General features: G+C 33.9%; 1 long non-coding RNA gene across 6 annotated transcripts in view; it reads left to right on the top strand.

Moving 5' to 3' along the window:
• The window catches only part of LOC140611750 (uncharacterized), an 87,881-nt gene that overhangs the window by 15,049 nt on the left and 49,852 nt on the right, over positions 1-22,980 (top strand). For all 6 annotated transcript variants that reach the window (XR_012012907.1, XR_012012899.1, XR_012012906.1 and 3 more), the window contains 2 exons: positions 1,277-1,341; positions 2,323-2,375. This is a non-coding gene — a long non-coding RNA (uncharacterized lncRNA). The remainder of the gene's footprint in view (positions 1-1,276; positions 1,342-2,322; positions 2,376-22,980) is intronic.

A 22,980-nucleotide genomic window follows, 5' to 3' on the forward strand; every position in this document is an offset into this window, starting at 1 on the left:
TATTTTCCCTTTCACTATTATTTATATTCCCCAAATGAATGAGAACATATAATGTTTGTCCTTCTCCGACTGACTTACTTCACTCAGCATAATACCCTCCAGTTCCATCCACGTTGAAGCAAATGGTGGGTATTTGTCATTTCTAATAGCTGAGTAATATTCCATTGTATACATAAACCACATCTTCTTTATCCATTCATCTTTCGTTGGACACCGAGGCTCCAAAAAAATTTTTAAACAGAAAAAAAGTTTACTAACCAAAACAGTGAAATTCTCAAAGTCTTGACAGACAATTTAAGGTTAATAAATTGTACCTTTTGATCAAACGAGATTTTCAAGACAATGTCTATAAAGATACTGTTAGTTCTCACATCATTTAACTAAAAATAATAGAAATAACCATCAAGAAAAATAACTCTCTAAACATGTAGTGTTGACTGCTAGTATCTCTTTCAGGGTAACATTTAGAGTTTTTGTTCCTATGTTCTTTTCTCTGTGCCTTCTTTCTCTTCTTGAATGTAGTTAAGCTAATTTTCTATTGTTACCTTAGAGCCTAATATTAAATTGTATTACTAACTCCAGAAAGAGTCTATAAAGTTGAAAATCCACAGGGATTTCATTTTTTGCTCCGTTATTATCTATATGACTTTTGGTTGTATCATATGAGAGTTGATAGGGTTTTAGGGACTCTGTTATGTCCAATGTTGCTTCTGAGGTAAGGTGTATGTTTCTCAAGTTATAAGGTTCAGAAAGTCTCTTTATTCAACAGCTCTGCAATTCTGTTGCTAGTTGGTACCACCACTCTTCACTGAACACTGGCTAACTATGAAGCCAGCAACCTGGGTTTCTGACTTAATGGACTTGTAAGTTATTTAGTATAAGGAACATGTTCCTTTTGACTTGCTTTCCATGATGTTTTTATCTTTGTAACAAAATGACCTGTAAGGCTTTGATTATTAATATTTCTTTTGGAACTGGAAAAACGTGATATAAAAGTCATCAACTCGCCTTAGGAACACACTTTGAAGCATCATCACTACAATCATTGTGATTTAAAAATGTAATAAGAAAAGGCTTGAGTTTAGTTGTAAGTTTTATTTTAACACTTTTAATATCAATATATAAAAGCCAAGTGAAATTATTGATTTTAGAAAAAGATGAATTTCCATGGAAAAAAATTGTCAAAAGAAGACAGAAAAGATAATAGTTTAAAATGTTTGCTTTGATACAAATCAAAGGATCACAATGCTTGCTCTTCTCATTCTGTTACACCTAGGCTCATGGAAAGACAACATTTAAAAAAAAATTATCTACCAGCTACTACTAGAGAAGTATGATTGGGTAAGAAGTTCATTTTCTTCCACAGTATGTAATATTGTTACTAATGATAATTTACTTCAATTTCCATCAACTATGCCCTTACAAAGAAACATTTATATATACCACTGGATAGGTTGCAGGTTTCTATTAACAAAGAACATTCTGCAATACAAAAAGCAATTTTAAAAAGTCTTGAATCTGTTATAACTTTCAATATTGTTATTTTCACTAATTAGATTTCCATCTCTTGAAAAAGAATAATATATATCTCAATCTTATTTTTAGATTTAATTATTCATTTGAGAGAGAGAGAGCCATGCATGCATGCTAGGAGAGGGGCAGAGGAAGAGGGAGAGGAGAGAAGCAGACTTCCCACTGAGCACAGAGCCTGATGCAGGGCTTCATCTTATGACCCTGAGATCATGACCTGAGCTGAAATAGAGTCAGATGCTCAACTGACTGAACCACCCAGGCACCTCTGTAATTGTTATTTTTATAGATCATGTTTCTTAATGCCAGTATAAAAAAGTTAATATATTTTAAAAAATTACTTTTAAATATTTAAAATTTAAATTTTAAAAATTAAAAAATTTTTAGAAATCTAACCAAATTTGCCTCATAAAATTCTAAAATTTCAAAATATGTTTAGGACACAAAAAATATGGCTTTGGGATGTCTAAATGGTTCAGCGGTGAGCGTCAGCCTTCAGCTCAGGGCCTGATCCTGTGCTCTAGGATCAAGTCCCACATCAGGCTCTTTGTGGGGAGCCTGCCTCTCCCTCTGCCTAAGTCTGTGCCTCTCTGTGTTCCTCATGAATAAATACATTAAAAATATTTTTTAAATGTGGTTTTAAATAAATTATCCCAAATAATAAACTATTAACTTATTATTCCTGGTGAAAATTGGGGTACTATTAGCAAAAGATTCCCATTAAAAAGTTAGTAAATTCTTTGTTTCTTTTTTTATTCTTCTTCTTTTTCTTTTTTCCTTCCTAACTACAAGCTCACAATCAGTTACATCTTGTCTGGAAATCATTTGCAATTGGGAAATGAAAGGTATGTCTTTTTATCCTGAAATGTACTGGCAGGAAAGTAAAACACCATAGTGTTGCAGGTAAAATGAGTAAATCTGATACTCTGATATACTTTAAGAAAAAGTATTGAAAACTGACTTTGCTTGGTATGGTATTAAATAGAGTGGACATGTTGATTTTGTATGTTTATTTATGTATTTTTTGATATATTTAATTTTTAGGTTTAAGTCAATGAACTTAATGAATCGGATTTTTTAAAAATTTCAACTGAATAGATAAAAAGAAAGAAGGAAAGATAGAAAGGAAGAAAGAGGAAGAGGAAAGAGAAAGAAAGAAAGAAAGAAAAAGAAAGAAAGAAAGAAAGAAAGAAAGAAAGAAAGAAAGAAAGAAAGAAAGAAAGAAAGAAAGAAAGAAAGAGAGGGACTTTTAAAAACACAACCACAGAGGCACCTAGGTGGCTCAGTTGGCTGAGTGTCAACCTCTTGATTTCAGCTCAGGTCATGATCTCAGGTAGGTTCGTGAAGGAGCTTCTCCCACTCTCAGGCTCTGTGTTCAGTGGGCAGAGTCTAAGATTCTCTCCCTCTACTCCTTACCTCTTTAACATGTGTGGGTGTGCTCTCTCTCTCTCTGTCTCTCAAAAAAATAAAAATAAAAAATAAAATACATAAAAACAATCACAATATATTATCAAATATGAAAATTAATATTTTCTTAATATCATCAAACACCCAGATTAAACAAAATAATTTAACTTGGATCCAAGTGAGATCAATATGTTCCTTAGGTCTCTTTTAATACTTATTTCAAATAATTAATATTTAATTATATATTTCCATACTATTTCTTTTTCTCTTGTAATTTATTGGTTGAAAAAAACTGAGTCACTTGATTCAAAGAATTTCCCAAAGCCTGGATTTTTCTGATACCAGCCTAACATTTTACATATTTCTTCACATTTTATAATTTCTGAAAATTGATAGGTAAATCTTGAAGCTTGATCTGATTTGTGGTAAGAGATTTCGTACATAGTAAGGTTTAATTTTGTTTTTAATACAACCTAAGCTAGACTTTGGATTTGCTGTTGACCATTATGATTACATACATTCTTATTCCTGAGTGCTAATGAAGTTCCTTCCTGATGAGAATAACTAAAATATCCTGTGGCAGAAAATTTAGGGAAGACACAAGTCCTCCTCATTCCAAGACTTATGTTTGTCTTAGGTGTGTAAGGTGATGAGATACCTGACGTTTCACTGGGATTGAGCATTGTTTTCATCAATGAGACCTGTTGAGCACTGGATCCTAATTAGCAGTGCTAAGGTGCTCTTTATATTTTCTATTTTCCTTAGTCCTAAAGTTTGGTTTATCTTGCCCTGTAATAAGCTTTTAGGAATTAAGGACGAAAAAAAAGAAAAAAGGAATTAAGGACGAACCTATGTCAACTTCATGCAAAGTAGTATTCAGGCAAAGTATAAATGTTCTTTTGCTCCTCAAATAATAGTTACTTTTACATAATGAACTAGGCACTGTGTTAGGAACTAAAGGTATAAACAACTGTGAAAACAGACATGATTCCTGTTTTTATGATATTACGGTCAAAAGAGGAAGAGACATAATAATCAAACAATTCTCCTAATTAATACACAACTACAAACTGAGAGAGCACTTTGAGGAGAAAGAACACTATTTAATAATATCATAAAGTGCAGGAACCAAATCCCAAGATAATGAAGACAGTACAGAGCCAGGCATATTTTGGAGGTGATAAATAGCCATTGGGATTTGTTTATGAAACATGCAAATATTTCTCATCCTTTTATTTTTTTTAAGACTGACTTTATTTATTTATTTATTCATTCATTCATTCATTCATTCATTCATTCATTCATGAGAGACACAGAGAGAGAGGCAGACACAGGCAGAAGCAGAGGGAGAAGCAGGACCCATGCAGGGAGCCTGACGTGGAACTCGATCCCGGGTCCCCAGGATCACATCCTGGGCTGAAGGCAGACGCTTAACTGGTGAGCCACCCAGGTGTCCCATTTCTCATCCTTTTAGGGAGGATATTAGTTGAGGGAGGAAATCCTATTAGTTGAGGGAGGATATCCTATTCCTGAAAAGAATTTGAGGGTCTCTGAGATGTAGTCCTCACACTTTTTTATTAGACATTGAATAAAATTATCTCTGCAAGTAAGAAAAGTATGGACTATTTGGCTTCTGTCTCAAAACTGATTATAGAAAAACATGCCTCTCATCCTCATTGTTTGTCCTGATGGTCCATATTGGAAATACTGGGTAAGCAGAGAACTATATCTATTTACAAAAGGCTTTGACTTCTGGCTAGGTCTAAACATGACTTTAACTGCTGTTTGCAATACAAACTAAATGGTTTGGTGATTATATTAACCATACCAGTATCAAGCTTACTAACTTGCTTTGTCTAGAAATACAGAGAAATTTCTTATAAACCACATGTAAAGGAACCATGAATAACCATGTGCAAGACTATGAACACAAGCTGAACAGATTTAAAAATACAATTTTCCCTACACCATGAAGTGTTTCTCTACTTCAGCAATTCTTCATGTGAGAGAAAGAGCCACCAAAGATACTTCAACATAAAAGAACCACAATATTTTTTTTTTGGTTATAAATGGGAAACAGAGGAAATAAGAAGACAGTATAGGAAATAATTTATGGAGAAAAAGAAAGCAAAGGAAAAATTTTTTACTCGGAAAATTTTGCAGCCTGATACCTGCCTTGCTCATGGAGAAGATAAGTAGTGACAGATGTGGCTTTGTTATAGAAAGAACTTAATGTCAAGCAGCTGAGCAACTATACTTCTTAAAGAAAATTAATCCTGAGCTGTCTTAATTGGACTCCTCTCCTCTCCTCTTTCCTCCTTAAATTTCCATCTGGAGTTTTCAGTAAATGATAGCAGTCTTGATGGGATCTAGTGGTCTCAGTGATTTTACAATCCCAGTTTTCCTGCTGGTAGTGTTCACAAACACTTTTTGTAAGTACCAGTGTCTGGGGTGGGGTGATTTATCTCAAAATATGGCCATTTATTTCATTAAAAGCTGACTAGGAATGATATATTATCATTTACATATGCATTCTCCTTTTGTTACTATATCTTTTCTGTCATACTTTTCTCAGGGAGTAATGAGTTATATAATAATATTAGTAGGGATAATTTATAAAAAGTAAAAATACCATTTTTATGTATTATATATTTACCTATGAAATTTTGAAATTCCTATATTATGAAAGCACTGTTATTTCAGGGGCCACTCCAGGCTAGTGAGTTACCACAGGAAAAATTGTGTTCCCATTGATGCCTCCTGGTTCTGGAAGGACCCATCTTCCACATTTTAGTGAAATGGTTCCTCATCTCTATGTGGTGTTGTCTGGTTCTCCATGTTTAATACTTTACTAGTGTGGCTTCCCATTTTCCTACCTATTAACTCTTTACAAGATGGTAAAAACTCCTCTTGGCATTCTAGATCAGTGTGTCCAAGAGAAGTATTATTGATGCCACATTCGTAATTCTAAACTTTCTAGTAACCACATTAACAAAAGTTAAAACAGTGAAATAAATTTTAATATTGTATTTTATTTAACCTAATGTATAAATATTATTTCAACTCATAATCAATGTAGAGATCATTCTTTTCATCATACAAAAGCTCCCAAATCTGTTTATATTTAACAGTTATAGCCCATCCTAATTTGAACTAGCCACCACATTTCAAGTGTACAATTGCCACATGTGCCCAATGGCTATCATATTTGAGAACATAGTTTTAGATTCTAGCAGCAGATTTGATTATTTCTCTCCTTTATATGGCCATGGGCCTAGATCAAGCAATTGAGTAATCAAGAATGCACAGAGAGACTTAGAAATGAGATGACCAGACCATGTCCTCACTTTAAAAAAAATCAAATAATGACCCTTTATTTTAAAGTTCATTCTGTCTTGGATCGAATTTACATCAGTCTCTAGGACTCAGTTCATAAACAGAGTATATGAAACTTCATTCTCAGTCTTGTTTCATTCCACATCTAGGTATGTGCTTTCCTTCTTCTTAGAACTCTTAAATGAAAAAAAAAAAAAAAAAGAACTCTTAAATGTCTAAATGTTGACAAAGCCCTTAAGATGTCCTCACTATGTTACTAGACAGAAATAAGAAAATCAGTAGGAAACAGAAGAGAATTCCAAACTCCATTGAGGCTGTGAATCATATAATCCATACACCGTGTCCACAGGTAATTAGTATGCTCACCATAAAAGCCAACACATGATCATTTTTATTCAGATAGACACAGATTTGAATCCTGCCTCTATCATCTGCTTGTTTCCAACATCTTCATCATAGAAACTCCCTCTGCTCTCAAATAGGAACAATAATAATGGTACTTGATATTAAGAATTGTAATTATAACCATACATTGAATATTTGCTTTGGGTCAGATTCTTTGCTACAGACTTCACATCAGTTATTTATTAAATGGATAAATACATCTCATTAAATGAAGTAAAATATGTAATGCTGCTAAGTTATATTGTCTTATCAACGTAATCACTACAATAAAAATATTAATAATCATTTCTTTATTATTTTTGGTCTGTCTTTAATATTTTAAACCAATGATAAAATATCAATTTTTGTCATAGAAAAGGAACCTCTAGTGACAAAAAATGTATATTATTGATTACATGAACCCCCAGGGCATAGCTTGTTAATTGCTTATGAACTTTGAGGGTTCAAATGTTCAATAGAGAATGAATAATGAATGAATAAGCCAAAAAGAAAGCATTTCTAAATTCAACAGTCAGGGTGTAAAATAGCAAGTGTATATAAATCATGCCATTTGGAGAGCTGAATTTACAAGACAGCCTCTAAAATTTGTTAAATCATACCAAAGCAGTACACACTGGATAGTCACTCAAAGAACCCAAAATTTTATTTAAATGGAGAGATTAGATTCATTGACAATGGGACCAATTTGACTCCTCATATTCCTCTTCTGCCCTCCCACTAAAACTAGGTCATGAGTGTCCCATCTGATTAATGACTGGAATAGCTTGACATACATAGTAGCAAATCCTGTAGGTCCAGAGAGATCTATATAAAAGGGGCTCTGCTATTTGCCAGCTTTTCGACTTGAAGATTCATGGAGTCTGCTTCCTTTTTTCCCCCAATCATACAAAAAATTAGTTTTCGCATGTGCCATATACATGTAAGTTAAATATAAAATACACCAAACAATTTCTGAGCAAATGTGGAATTAATGCTCTTTTGTATACACATTTCTAATTTAAATAATAATTCAAAACTATTCATTTTATTAGATACATCAAAATGTATTGACAGATATCAGCATTTCTGGGAAAAGTGGACACTCGTGTTAAAGAATGAAACTAGACTCCTATCTTACATCATTCACAAAAATTAACTTGAAATAAAGTTGAAATAATGCATATGAAATCTAAATAAAGTTGAATAATGCATATAAGACTTAGAGCACAAGCAACAAGAGTAAAAATAAACAAGTGGGACTATATCAAACTAAAAAGCTTTTGCACAGCAAAAGAAATGATCAACAAAATGAAAGACAACATACAGAATTGGAAAAATATTTGCAAATCATACATCTGATAAGGGGTTAATATCTCAAACATATAAAGAACTCCTATAATTCAACTGCAAAAAACCAAATAATCCAATTAAAAATGAGCAAGGGCGCAGCCTGAGTGGCTCAGTGGCTCAGTGCCGCCTTCAGCCCAGGGTGTGATCCTGGAAACCTGGGATCAGAGTCCCACATCAGGCTCCCTGCATGGAGCCTCTTCTCCCTCTGCCTGTGTCTCTGTCTCTCTCTGTGTCTGTCATGAATAAATAAATAAAACCTTTAAAATAAAATAAAATTAAAAAAGTGAGCAAGGGACTTAATAGACATTTCTCCAAGAAAGATACAAATGGCCAAGAGATACATGGAAAGATGCTCAGTATCATTAATCATTAGGAAAATACAAATCAAACTCAAAACAAGATATTACCTGAGGCCTGTTAGCATAGCCATTATCAAAAAGACAAATGCTGGTAAGGACGTAGAGAAAAGGGAAACTTTGGGGATGCCTGGGTGGTTCAGTCAGTTAAGTGTCTGCCTTAGGCTCAGGTCCTGATCTCAGGGTCCTAGAATGGAGCCCCACCTCATCTCAGGAATCCACCCTCAGGAGGAAGTCTGACTTGTCCCTCTGCCCATCCTCCTCCTCAAGCTCTCTTTCTCTCTCCCTCTCAAATACATAAATAAAATCTTTAAAAAAAAAAAAAAAGAAAAGGGAAATTTTGTGTGCTGTTGGTGAGACAGTAAACTGCTGCAGCCACTATAAAAACAGAATGGAGTTTCATTAAAAAATTAAAAATGGAATTACCATATAATCCAGCAATTTCACTTCTGAAAATATGTCCAAAGGAAACAAAAACACTATGTTGAAGAGATATCCACAACCTCTATGTTGACAGCAGCATTATTTACAATAGCCAGGCATGAAAACAAGTTAAGTGTCCATCCATGCATAATGGGTAAAGAGATTGTGAGATATACATGGATATACAATGGACATTATACCGCCATAAAAAAAAAATAGAAATCTGAAATCTGTGGCAGGAATGGGCCTTAAGCACATTAGACTAAGTGGAGTAGAACACACAAAGAGAGATACCTACTTTATAATCTCACTTATACGTGGGATCTAAAAGCAAAAAACAAAACAAAACAAAACAACTAAAAAGGAATGAAATGAAACAAAACACCAAACTCAGAAAAAGAGATCAAAGAGGCACCTGGGTGGCTCAGTCAGTTAAACGTCTACCTTCGGCTCAGATACTGATCCCAAGGTCCTGGGATTGAGCTCAGCATCTGGCTCCCTCTTCCTCTGCCTGCCACTTCCCCCTGCTTGTGCTCTCTCTCCCTCTCTTTTTCTGTCAAATAAACAAATTCTTTAAAACAAAAGAAAAAGAACAGATTTGTGGTTACCAGATGCAGTAGGTGGCGGTAGGTAGAATTGGAGGAAGGTGGTCAAAAGGTACAAACTTCCAGCTGAAAGATAAATAAATGCTAAAGATGTAATGTACAACATGATGGTAACAATTAACACTGCTCTACGGTATCTTTGAAAGTTGTTAAGAGAGTAAATCCTAAGGGTTCTTTTCAAAAGGAAAAAAAATTATTTTTTTATATCTATAAGATGATGGTTGTTAACTAAACTTCTTGTGGTATCCACTTCACAATATATTTAAATCAAATCATCGTACAGTACTCTTTAAAATTATACAATTGTTTGTGCCAATTATATCTCAATAAACCTTGGGAAAAATAAAAAAAAAAGATAATCATTTTTGTATTACTGGCTATTTTGAGTCACAATCATTGCCTTAACCTTCACCTGTTCTTTTAAACTTTCTTTCAATGGAAATGTTTTTATATAGCTACATTCACTTTTAATATGAATAGCAAAATTATTGCTAATTTGGAAGCAAACTTATTTCAGAGTTGCACATCACTGTTGTATATCTGGGCTGTTCATTTAAATAACTTCCATCTTAAAAGAACAAAAATCACTACAGGGTTTTTATTATAATGGCTCAAGAACTTGTGGTCTAAAAATTCTCAGGATATTTCCAAAGCTAGAAATTAGACCTTTTGATGACAGGTTTATACCAAATAAGAGATTATAATTCATTTACATAAGATCATCTGGGAGAGATTTTAGATGAAGTTTTTTCTTAAATAAATAAACTTCAAGTTTTTCCCCCCACAAAGGGAGATGGATGTAAATGTGACCTCTCCCTAATTTTCCCTCTTTCTCTTTTCTTCCCCTCTTCCTATTTTTCTTTCCTCCCTTCTTTTTTAGTAGGGAAATAAAGCTTCAAAGATTGATGTCATGTGAGTACAAGAAATGAGATCTCAACTTCCAGAGCCCTAAAGGATGAAAGGTTATTGCCTGAGGGGAAAATGAACTTGTCTCAGAAGGTCTTATGACCACTTAAAGGAAAAGGATATGCATAGTCTTGCTAAAGAGGTCCAGGGAAGCCTGTGTGTCTGATCATCACGATGTTGGCAAGATATCCCATATGTAGGGATGGAGGCACATGATTTACAGACATACTGCTCTGCCCTTTGCTGCGCGAAGATTTAGCAAACATGATTTGGGTTATGAATAATGCTTAATGAAAATAGCCCAGAAAGACTGGCCTTCAAGGAAACTGATTAAACAACAACAACAAAACAAACAAACAAACAAAAAAACAAAAACAAAAACAAAAACAAAAACTTAGAACAGTCATTGAAAGATGAAGGTATTATAAAAAAAATGAAGGAAATCATTAAATTCATGGGCATATGAGAAGCCATCCAGGTTGTTTCAGGACCTATTGAATTAGAGGACTCTAGCCAAGAAGTTTTATAAATTCCTAATTCTGTCTTCAAGTTACTTAATTATTTACTTCAACTATCTGCTAAATGAAAACTTAGAGAATTAAAAAAAAAAAAACACAACAATCCAAACAAAGCAACAAAAAAACTCAGAATTACCTATAAAGTGTAAAATCTGGGTGAATAAATGAAGGTTAACTCATCAAGAGCATCATCATTATTTTCTCATTTCAAAAGATCTTTAAAAGGGCATAGTGTGGCCCTTGCTGTGTTAATTTGCAAGCATAAATATTTGATAAAAGCTTAAAATGTGTATCTGGTAAAAACTCACAATAGTAATTGAAAGCTTACTTCTCTTTGAGTGCTAAGCAGATGAAGTTATGATTTGTACTGAAAAGAACCTCACATTTAGCATTTGTGATGCCTCACCTATCAATCTAAATAAATAATCATGTTACTATGTACTCTCAATGGTTTTACTCTATATACATTATGAGCCAAATCTGGCACATGTGTATATTATATAAGAGCCCTTACATAATTAGCACTACAAATACTCAATACATTCTACTGGACCTAGAAGTAAAAGGTTTCTGTATAACTTCTGATGAGAAACTTTAATTTTCTATGCCTTAGTGTCCTTATTGATTGATTTGAAAAAAATAAATAAATAAAGGTCTAGAACTAGATGTCAAAGGAGTTTTCACTTTTGTTTTTTCCCTTAGGCAATAAAGAGATATGTATGGTCAAGCATTTATCTATTAATATAGAATATTCTTTGCAATATAAAAAAGTTGATTAATTGATTTGCTTATCAAGTTTATACTTAAAGAGATATATTGTTAGTCATAATAAAGTCTGTTTATTTTTTCTCCAGCTTTTGCTTTGAGGAGTTGGTTTGTTTTATAATAAGGTATTAGGTGTTTCTGTAAAGCTGTATTAAGAATAACAAACAAAAACCGTAAAATACTAAGATTCAACAATATATAAATCCCTCTGGTTCTTTTACTTTTTGAACTATACACAATATTATAATTGACTGATCTGGTTACCTTGAATTCCGGTTTGTCCCCATTAGATTCTAAGCAATTATCTGTTTAGATGAAGTAAAGAAATAAATCATCTCCATATTATATGAGGTGTTGACATTTATTGATTTAATATTCTCTTAAAATCTTTTGGGGAAATGGTTTTTAAATTACAATAATAAGTGGACAGAAATTAATGGACCTACCCAAACTAGAGCAACATGTTGGAATGTAATTCACTGTCAAAATTTTGTGAGTGAATTTTAGTAAGGAAAATTATGGCTAAGAGGCTGTATTTGTAGGTGTCCTTTTATAACTTGCACTGCTTTCTGTGAGCCAGTGTTGAAGAATGCTGCTCTACTGAGAAACATAATTATTTCTGGCTTCACTAGAATCAAAGTCCTTCAAAAGATAATCTTTTAAAAAAGATTTTACTCCATAATTTAAGAAAGAATAAATGATTATGAATATAATAAAAGATTATCATTCAGACAACTCCACATTAATATTTAATAAGAAAATGTGTTGTAACATGCAATATAAACTTTACTAAATACATAAAAAACATAAGCATAAATCATTCGGATTACCTTTATCAATCTCCCAGACAGCTGTAAGTACACATAAATGGTGCCTGTCTACAAATACATAATTAGCCCTATTCATTTTACCCCATAGTTCTTTTCATGTTCTTTACCTTGTGTTCTATCAGCTTTCCCCAGCCATTTATCTGTTATTTATATTTCTTGTTATCTTGGGCTTTTTTGCTTATTTATCTTTACAACAGGAGTATGGTTTCTCTTTATCAATGTGCAAGTAAGGTACATGCCACTTCCCCCATATGTTTCATATTGAAGCATTTTTTAACTAAATCAAAATTTCTGTTATCTCTTTTTCAGCTTGTGCCTAACCATACTGTTTTTTTAATATAAAATTTTTTCTTCTGTTACAAGTATCTATGCAACATTGGTAAATCTCAAATCTGAGGTCAAAGAGTATAGCACCACCTCATGTTAGGCAGGCCTTAAGTGGCATTCTTGTATACCTGTATCCCTAGGATGCTTGAGTGCTCTTATGAGTTTCCTTAGCTTTGCTTTCGAAAAAAACTAAGACCTAGAAGACAGAAGTGAGTCTAAGACAAGGGTTAAAACACTGTTAGGCTCTCAATACTTCAGGCAATGAACCTTTGGCTTGAAATTTTATTTTATATTGATTAGGAAAACGATGCTTGAAACGGAGATTCTACTTCAAAATCATTGGCTTTTGTGTAATATTCTCAAGTTGACTTGTGAAAAACCTCTCTTCCCTGCCGATTGTGCCACCCCAGATGGTGTTTTGGCATTATTTACCTGTTGGGTTATTGTATTTTATTGAACAATCTTAGGGTACCTGAAAAGCAAGCAGATGAAAAAAAACTTACTTTATTTTAAAGGCATACACTAGTTTTTACACAGGGGGAAATAAAAAACCTTAATGGAAGTGTGGAAATCATTCCAAAGAAAGTAAAAACTTAACTTGGCAGGTTTGAACTGACTGAGCTAAACTGACTTTTTAGCTAGATAGTAAAGTTCAGGAAATCATTGTTGGAATTATATTGATGCCTGTTGGGACCTGGCCTTTGAATTTGTTTTGGTACAAACCTACAAAACATCTATGTAAAAAAACTGTTCTTACATTTCTAGTATATAGGTCATGACACGTAGTCATTTCCTACTGAATGTCCATCAAATGTTATCCTTTTGCATCCTTTAAGGATTTAAAGTCTTATATACCTACTGGCATACTCATTCAAAACTCCAAAAGCTCTCATCATGGTTTTTCACACTTCTGATTAACCCCTGAAGCACAGGAGAACTCACCTAACTGTATGAAGAAATGGAAAATCCACAGCAAGACAGAAACCTCATACAGAGGAAAGCACTCACTCCTACAATCTCATTTTTTTTTTTTTTGTAGTATATGTGCTCAAACCACTAAAAAACAAGCGATATTTTTCTGTTATTTGATTGGGTAGACAAGCTTTTTGGCCTTCAGCTAGCTTACAACTCCCTAAATACGTAAGCTAACACATTTCATAAGTTACCAAAACAGAAAGAATGCCAGCAATTCTGCACAAGATATATTTGGGGGAGTACTTTTTAAGTATTGAAATGAAATTGGCACTTCAATTTTTATTATTTTATCTTATAATTTGTACCTAGAGGTCATACAATTTAAACATGATTGCTTATTGTTAGCATATGCAGTGAGGTATGCTTAAAACTTTCTAATAGAAAATTTGTGGTGACTGTAGGTTTTCTATACAGTGATAGGCAATGCTGGAGAGGTAACTTTGAAGGTGAAGGCAAGCATAAAACTCATAAAAACACCCATATTAATGACTTTAGAGTGAGCTCGATGAGTATATAATTAGATGACAAAGAAGTCAATCACCCGAATATATTCCACACTTTTAAGTTAGGTACTATAGGTAACAAGCTTAAACAGACTGGAACCCCTTTTCAAAGTTACAACAAAAAACTGCAGTGCAACATGTTTTTCATGTAATTTTAAGAGCTATCGGTAGTTTAGATCGAATATCATGAACTTATATGGAGAGTGTTAAGCAAAGTGTTGAGTCACCATGAAAAAGTTTAGTGGGCAGCCTGGGTGGTTTAGCGCCGCCTTCAGCCCAGGACCGGATCCTGGAGACCCGGGATAGAGTCCCACATGGGCTCCCTGCATGGAGCCTGCTTCTCCCTCTGCGTCTCTCTTTCTCTCTGTGTATCTTCTGTGTATCTCTCATGAATAAGTAAAAGCTTTAAGAAGAAAGAAGAAAGAAAAGAAAAGAAAAGAAGAAAAGAAAAGAAAAGAAAAGAAAAGAAAAGAAAAGAAAAGAAAAGAAAAGAAAAGAAAAGAAAAGAAAGAAAAGAAAAGAAAGAAAAGAAAAGAAAGAAAAGAAAAGAAAAAAGAAAGAAAGAAAGAAAGAAAGAAAGAAAGAAAGAAAGAAAGAAAGAAAGAAAGAAAGAAAGAAAGAAAGAAAAAAAAAGTTTAGCAAGGCCAATAACAGGAGGACCATTGTTGTGTTAAGGGAGGGAGAAATAGAGGAGAGAGAGAGAATTTCTCATTGAAAATGTCTTTGTAAACCCCAACTCTGTGCTACTTTAGAATTTTGAATCATCCTATAAATTCAATCATCTTTAAAAGGTGATCAGGTGAAAAAAGTTATGGAAAATTCCTGGTCAGGTTTTGTTTTGGCTTTTGTTTTTTTCTTCCTAGTCAGGCTGTGAATGATTGCAGTTCAGATAAATTGGTGAGCCATCATGAGAACTAAGCATCTTGTAATCTCGGAGTTGGAAATAAATGGTACACAGCCATTATTACTCAGTATAGGTTTGAGTTAGAATAAGAAATTCTTGGGACACCTGGGTGGCTCAGCAGTTTAGCGCCTGCCTTCAGCCCAGGGCATGATCCTGGGGTCCTGGGATCGAGTCCCACCTGGGACACCTGGGGAGCCTGCCTCTCCCTCTGCCTGTGTCTCTGCCTCTCTCCCTGTCTCTCATGAATAAATAAATAAAATCTTAAAAAAAAAAAAAAGAAATTCTTGATCATACAAATTTTGGGTGGGGGGCAAACAACAAAGAATAGAAATATGCAAACATCGGGATCCCTGGGTGGCGCAGCGGTTTGGCGCCTGCCTTTGGCCCAGGGCGCGATCCTGGAGACGCGGGATCGAATCCCACGTCAGGCTCCCGGTGCATGGAGCCTGCTTCTCCCTCTGCCTGTGTCTCTGCCTCTCTCTCTCTCTCTCTCTCTCTCTCTCTGTGACTATCATAAATAAATAAAATCTTTAAAAAAATATGCAAACATCAAAATTAGGACTTTGATGGACTTTACTAGATACCATTCTTTGCTGTATAGCTTTGTTGAAATTTTATTAGATCAGAATAGAATTTGTTCTATGAGGACCTGTAATTTACACGACTTGTTTCCCTTTCCCATTTGTCTTAATGGTTCTGGTTGGATTTTTGGCAAACAGTAGATACTTTGTTAATTAATCAATCAAGTAATCAATCAATGAAGTATATATCAAGTTTTAGTGGCTATTTTGTTTTTCATTTTTTTCATAAGAGGAACATTGTAAATTATTTGACTCTCTCCTTTTTCTTCCTGCCACTCTTTCCACATTTAGTTTAAGAGACAGCTTAACTAGTTGAATGGCTCAGCCTATAATAAAATCAAAGACCCACTTGTACTTCTCTTCAAATTTCCTCCCAGAAAATATTTAGTAAGGGCTTATTAATTGTATCTGTGTTCAAGGATGGAATATACCATTTATAAGAAAGATCGTGTTCTTGCCTTTTATGGAGCTTATATTTCAATGGGGAAAAATATGAAACACAAATTACATAATATCAGATAAATAAAACAGGAAGACAGAATACAAAATAAGAGTCACTTTTAGACAGAATAATCAAGGCAGGCCTCCATGCAGCATCAATGTATATAGTATAAAATATTTCAGGAAAGTGAAATGGTAAATACAAACATTCTGATGCAAGGAAAACCCTTGTGAAATTGAGGATTAGAAAGAAGTCTATTGTGGGTGTAGGTATGGGCTATGATTGAGGGGGAGACTGTTTATTCTGATTGTGATGGGAGCCACTGGAAGTTTTGAACAGAAAGCGATCTAACCTATCTAAGTATCAGGATGACCATATTGACTGCTTTGTGAAAAAACTGACTCAAGAGACCAGAAAACGAATACAGCAAGAATATTAAGAAGGCTATCACAGTCTATGATTGCTTCCACCGGGTCAGAATGAAAATAGTGAAAGCAGTCGGAATTCAGCATTTATGCCAAGGTAGGGCCTTTTAGGACTTGCTGTGGGCAGGATGAAGGGCATAAGGGAAGGAGAGGAGTCACATGTCTCTTCATATTTTGGCTTAAAATAACCTATGATGATGGCCCCCTTTATCCAGGTGGGAGAAAACAGAGGTAGAGAACTGAGGATTCTGTTTAAGTATATTAATTTTGACTAAATTTAAGTGGTATTAAATAACCAATTAGAAATATCAAACATATGGTAGAGTCTGAGTTTGAAACCACAGAGGGAATGGAATTAGATGTATAAAGGGGAAGTTTTCAGACAATAAATAACATTAGATGGCAGCCATACACCACTGGGTCTTGGGGTCTTCTTCCTCACCTTAATCTCCATAAAATATTAGAAGTTTACTCAACACAAAGTTGCCAGTTATGTCCCTTTTTTGTTTCTTGGAGTGAAAACTTGATTTTCCTTCTGCTTCCACTTGCTATAACTGTTGGTCACAAGTGGCCCCTCGGGTTTTGATGCTATCATATCTACTACTTCAATGATTCTACTAAAGGTTTTAAAGGGAAGGAGTTATGGAAAGAGGAAGTCTTCTCATATTTACTTTCAGCTAAAACTTCTCAAATCTGTACTATGTATACAATTCAGCAGGAGAAAACTCTAAAATGCAGAATATGATTTAGTAACTCATCTAAGAGTTTGAGTTTCTAGGATATGGGCCACACTTTGAATAACATGGCACTGCATCACCAGAACCATGGGCTACTGACATTTCTTATATTAGCTACTTAGTTCATGCTGACACACTCAGCTGTTCATCACGCCTACGGCTCAGGATGGCTGGTCATGAGGAATATATAGCTTAAGTCAAAGACAAGTCAGAATCATGCATCCCCCCCAAATATTTCATTCTAGATTTTGAGTCTAGATCATCAATTCTGATTGTCTCTTACCTTAAGATGAGGTTCTGGGAGATGAAAGCTATAGGTAGGCTAGGGGGCTTGGGAAACTGTAATAATAAGCCTTACTGAAATTGCCCTAGTCCATCAGAGAGGGTCCAATAGCATTGAAAGCGTTTGAATCTCAATCATTTTGCTCAAGGAGGATATTCCTCAGAACAAGGTATTTGGGTAAGGGGCAACTTCTGCTCATGCATAAGAAAAGACTAGTTTCTATACTCCTCACAGTATCATCAGTGCCTACAAGACTCTCTTTGCCTACAGCGTTTGCCTTGCCTTGACATGGATTATCCTTGATATCTCAAAGTTTTAAGACAATTCTACATAAAATCAAAACTATAGAATCAGTTGTGAAACTCCTTGTTTTCATCAATCTTCCCATTAGTCTTATGCTAAAAATGATACCAGTTTTGACTAGTAAATAATTGATTCCTTGATGTCCTCAGACATGACTGTGGACAAGCACAGCCCTTAATATAATAAGGTAATGGGACGCCTGGGTGGCTCAGCGGTGGGGTGTCTGCTTTTGGCTCAGGGCATGATCCTGGAGTCCCAGGATGATGAGTCTCACATCGAGCCCCTGCAGGGAGTTTGCTTCTCCCTCTGCCTGTGTCTCTGCCCACCCCCATCCCTCATGAATAAGTAAATAAAATCCTTCAAAAAATATATAGCAAGGTAAGGATTAACAATAAAATCAAAGTACATTTTCTTGAGCACTGTATAAAGACAACAGATTTAAAAGCTAATAACTGTTTGACACTGCAGACATTATTCTCAAACAGGCAAGTCTAATATTATAGCCAGGGTGTTTTTCTGTAAAAGATGAGATGTCTCAATCATCATTGCACCTGGAAGAAAGCTAACATACAAAATGTACACTCACAAAATATTGATATCAAATGTACTGACTAATCAGGTTCCTTGGTACTCTTTAAAAGAGTAAGGTAAGTAAGTACTTTCTCTCATTGCAGTATTATTTCAGAAACCTTAAAATGGAAATAACAGTAAACAAGGAAAGGTATTTTATTAAGCATTCTCCTCAGAAGGTAACTGTTTTCAATATTATTGTTCCTTTGTTAGGAAACAACATTTTACAAAAATCTTGCCTTCTTTGGCTTTGTCCATCTGCACTCTCATCAGGCCATTCTAATGCACCAGAGATTCCAAGGAACACATGACTACAGGCAAGGGATGTAGACATGTTTAAGTGTTTCATTCCTGGTGCGACAACAGTTCAGCTAAAATACCCATTTGTTGGCAGCCTGGGTGGCTTAGCGGTTTAGCTCAGGGTGTGATCCTGGAGATCCGGGATCAAGTCCTGTGTCAGGTTCCCTGCGTGGAGCCTGCTTCTCCCTCTGCCTGTGTCTCTGTCTCTCTCTCTCTCTCTCTGTCTCTGTGTCTTTTATGAATAAATAAATAAAATCTTAAAAAAATAATAAAATAAAATACCCATTTGTTGTTACACATCATTACTAAAATGAATGTTTTAACCTAGTCACATAGGGTTATCTTAATTGACTAGATGTTTAAATTTTATTTTCTTTGTCTTTTGAAATAACTTTAATAAATATTTTCTTGCATTTTCAGCTGCCTTGCAGCTGCTTCCCTAGTTTGGTTCAAACCATCTCAGATATCATTTTTTTTAGAATTACTTCTACCTCTACTGTATGAGGTTATGGAGAGTCTTTAATTCAGAATATTTTCATTTTTTCCTTAGTAAAAGAGTGAATTTGTAACATATAAACAAATTGGACATTTTCTTCTAGTATTTTACAGTAAGAATGGAGTACAAAAAGAAAATAATTTATATACTTTTATTCCAGGAAAACTGTTTTGATGAAAACCTTGAATGGTTCTTACCAGAGACATATTTTATACTTCCTAAGCCTTATTATTCATTATTACTTGTATTATTTATGTCCCTTCATATCTTTCAAATAAATTTCTTTTTTTAATCTAGGTATTCAGATTTGCTTTACAAATTCCATAGACATTGAAATTTGGAAATGTGAAGCCTTTTTTATGCAAAAAAATTTTAAGTATCACTTGTTTTGATAAAGAGAAGTTGGATGTTGAAGTATATTCACAAAAAATATTCCAAGAATAACAATATTTTACAAAGTCACTGTGTAAGAGAACTAGTAACTAAGCCAATCTTGGTAACTGGGTTCATGTTAAAATATTGCTAGAGGGAAGTTATTATTGACACAACATAACAAGGTCAATTCCAGCTCACTTAAACTATCATTTATGAGAAAAACTGACAATAGCATAGTATCTAAAGAAAAAAACTACCTAAAAATTCAAAAACATAAAAATCTATTTAACATTTTAGTATATATAGTAATAGTAAATTACTTGGTAATATAATTTTCATTATTATAGCTCTTTTACCCACACATGTAAATTCTGAATGGCATACTCCTTCAGTGCAGTGCTTCATGTTAACAAATGTTCTTTATTAGTACATTTCAAAAAAAAAATAGCTCTGATAACTTCTATAGACTATTCAGGGCTAGTCCTTGAGCTATATACTCTATCAACAGGTATTCTAGAATACACTTTCCCACAATTTTTTTAGTACAGTTGACATAAACTCTATCTGAATATCCTGCATATTCTTTTATACTAGAAATCCATTTCAGGAACCTTCATGATGTGAAGCCACTTTAATGCTCTTGTGGATCTTACTAAAGCATGTCCTTAATACTCTTACAACTTTCAAGTGCACACGTATCTATCTCTGCTTTCAATTTTTATGTTATTTGCTTCAAAATAAAATGAATGCCTTCAGCATACAAATCCAGGTAACATCTGACTGGCAAAAAACTCTTCAGTATATAATAAAAGTATTCTTTTAATTACAAAGCTTATGCTTTGGGAAACATTCATCTCATCAATATTGTCAAACCTATTAGTATAGTATTATTTGCAATATTCCTTTACAATTTTTATTATTGGAAATAATATTTTTTTTTTACACCTACAGGGTCTTCAATGATATCTCCTGGTTCATTTCTGATATAGTATTTTTTGTCATTTCTTTTTTTGTCAGTGTTGATGGAGGTTTGCCAATTCTATTAGTATTTACAAAGAAATGGCTCTTTTGTTGATCTCCTCTATTGTTTTTCTGTTTTTAAACTCATTGATTTCTGTTCTTGATTGGGTCTTTATCCTTTCATTGGGTTTTTTGCTTTTTTTTTTTTCGAGGTCTTGAGGTGGGAGCTCAGATTATTCATTTTAGAAGTTTCATCTTTTCTAATATATGGATTCAGTGCTATACGTTTCTCTCAGCACTACCTTAGTTACGTCCCACAAGTTTCCATTGAGATGTCTTTAATCCAAAAATTACCCAAAGGGTTATTTAATAGTTTGTTGTTTAGCTTTCAAATATTTGGTGGTTTTCCACTTACCTTCATGTTACTGAATTCTAGTATGACTCTATTGGATTTAAAGAACACACTATTTTTGATTGCAGTTTTCTAGATTTTCTAGTATTTGTTCTATGACCAGGATATGATCTGCATTGGCATATGTTCCCTGAATGCTTTAAAAAAAAATCATGTATTGTCCTGCCATTGAATTGTGTATTCTAAAAATGTTGGTTAGATTCTATCAGTTGAGGGTGTTTTAAGTTCTGATTCTTGCTGATTTTCTATCTAGTTGTTCTGTCAGTTATCTGGAGAGGGTATTAAAATCTCCAATTATAAATGTGATTTTGTCTATTCTCCTTTCAATTCTATTAGTTTTTATTTCACACATTTTGCAGCTCTATCATACACAAATTATATTGCCAGGTCTTCTTGATGTATTTACCCTTTTATTATATCATGTTATTCTGTGACTCTGGTAATTGTCTATGCTAAGAAGTCAATGATATCTTTTGTTAATACAGCCACGCCTGCTTTCTTTGGTTGATGTTTACATAATATAAATTTTAATACTCCTATACTTTTAACCTGCCTATATTATATTTAAAATGTCTTCAACATAAAAATCCTAGAAGATAGAACAGGCAGTAACATCTCCGACATCAGCTGTAGCAAAATTCTTTCTAGATATTCCTACCAAGGCAAGGGAAATAAAAACAAAAATAATACTAGGACTACTTCAAAATAAAAAGCTTCTGCACAGTGAAGGAAACAATCAACAAAACTAAAAGGCAATCTACTGAATGAGAGAAGATATTTGCAAATGACGTATCCGGTAAAATGTCAGTATCCAAAATATATAAAGAACTCATATAACACCCCAAAAATGAATTAATCCCATTAAAAAATGGGCAGAAGAAATGTACAGACGTTTCTCCAAAGAATACATACAAATAACTAACAGACACATGAAAAGATGTATAATGTCATTCACCATTAGGGAAGGGCACATCAAAACCACAATGAGCCATCACCTCACAATTGTCAGAATGGCTAAAACCAAAAGCATAGAAACAAATGTTGGTGAGGATGTAGAGAAAAAAGAACCCTCCTGTACTGTTGGTGGGAATGCAAACTGGTACACCCATTCTGGAAGACAATATGGAGGTTCCTCAAAAAAAAAAAAAAAATAGAACTACCCTATAACCCAGTAATTGCACTACTGGGTATTTACCCCAAAGATACAAAAACACTAATTCAAAGGGATATGTGCTCCTCTATGTTTATTGTAGCATTATTTACAATAGCCAAATTATAGAAGCAACCCAGTGTTCATTGATGGATGAGTAGATAACGAAGTGTTTACACACACACACACACACACACATGCACACACACACATACTGGAATATTATTCATAAGCAAGAATGAAATCTTTCCATTTCCAATGACATGGATGGAGGTAGAGTATAATTCTAAGCAAAATAAGTCAGAGAAAAACAGATTCCATATGATTTCTCTCATATGTGGAATTTAAGAAACAAAACAAATGAACAAAAGAAAGATGACAGAGAAAGAGAAATCAAGAAACAGACTCTTAACTATAAAGAAGAAACTGATGGTTATTGGAGGTGAGCTGGACAGGGGGATGGGTGAAGGAGATTAACGTGTGCACTTGTGTAATGAGCACTGGCTGATGTATGGAATTGTCGAATCACTATATTGTACACCTAAAACTAAATATAACACTGTACATTAAACACAATGGAATTAAAACAAGACAACATAAATAAAAATAAAATGAACTTCCACAGACAGCATATACTTGAGTTCACATTTTTTATTTCATTATGCTACTATCTCTCATTTAATTGGTATACTTAGGCAAGTTACATTTATTAGAATTATCAATATGGTAAGGTTTAAGTTTTACTGTTTTTTAAGGTTGTAGTTAAATTTGTTCTGTCATTTCTATGTATCCTTTCTCTTGCCTTCAGAGGTTACTGGAACATGTTT

This window comes from Canis lupus, chromosome 2, assembly GCF_048164855.1.
Source record: "Canis lupus baileyi chromosome 2, mCanLup2.hap1, whole genome shotgun sequence".
Taxonomy (NCBI): Eukaryota; Metazoa; Chordata; class Mammalia; order Carnivora; family Canidae; genus Canis; species Canis lupus.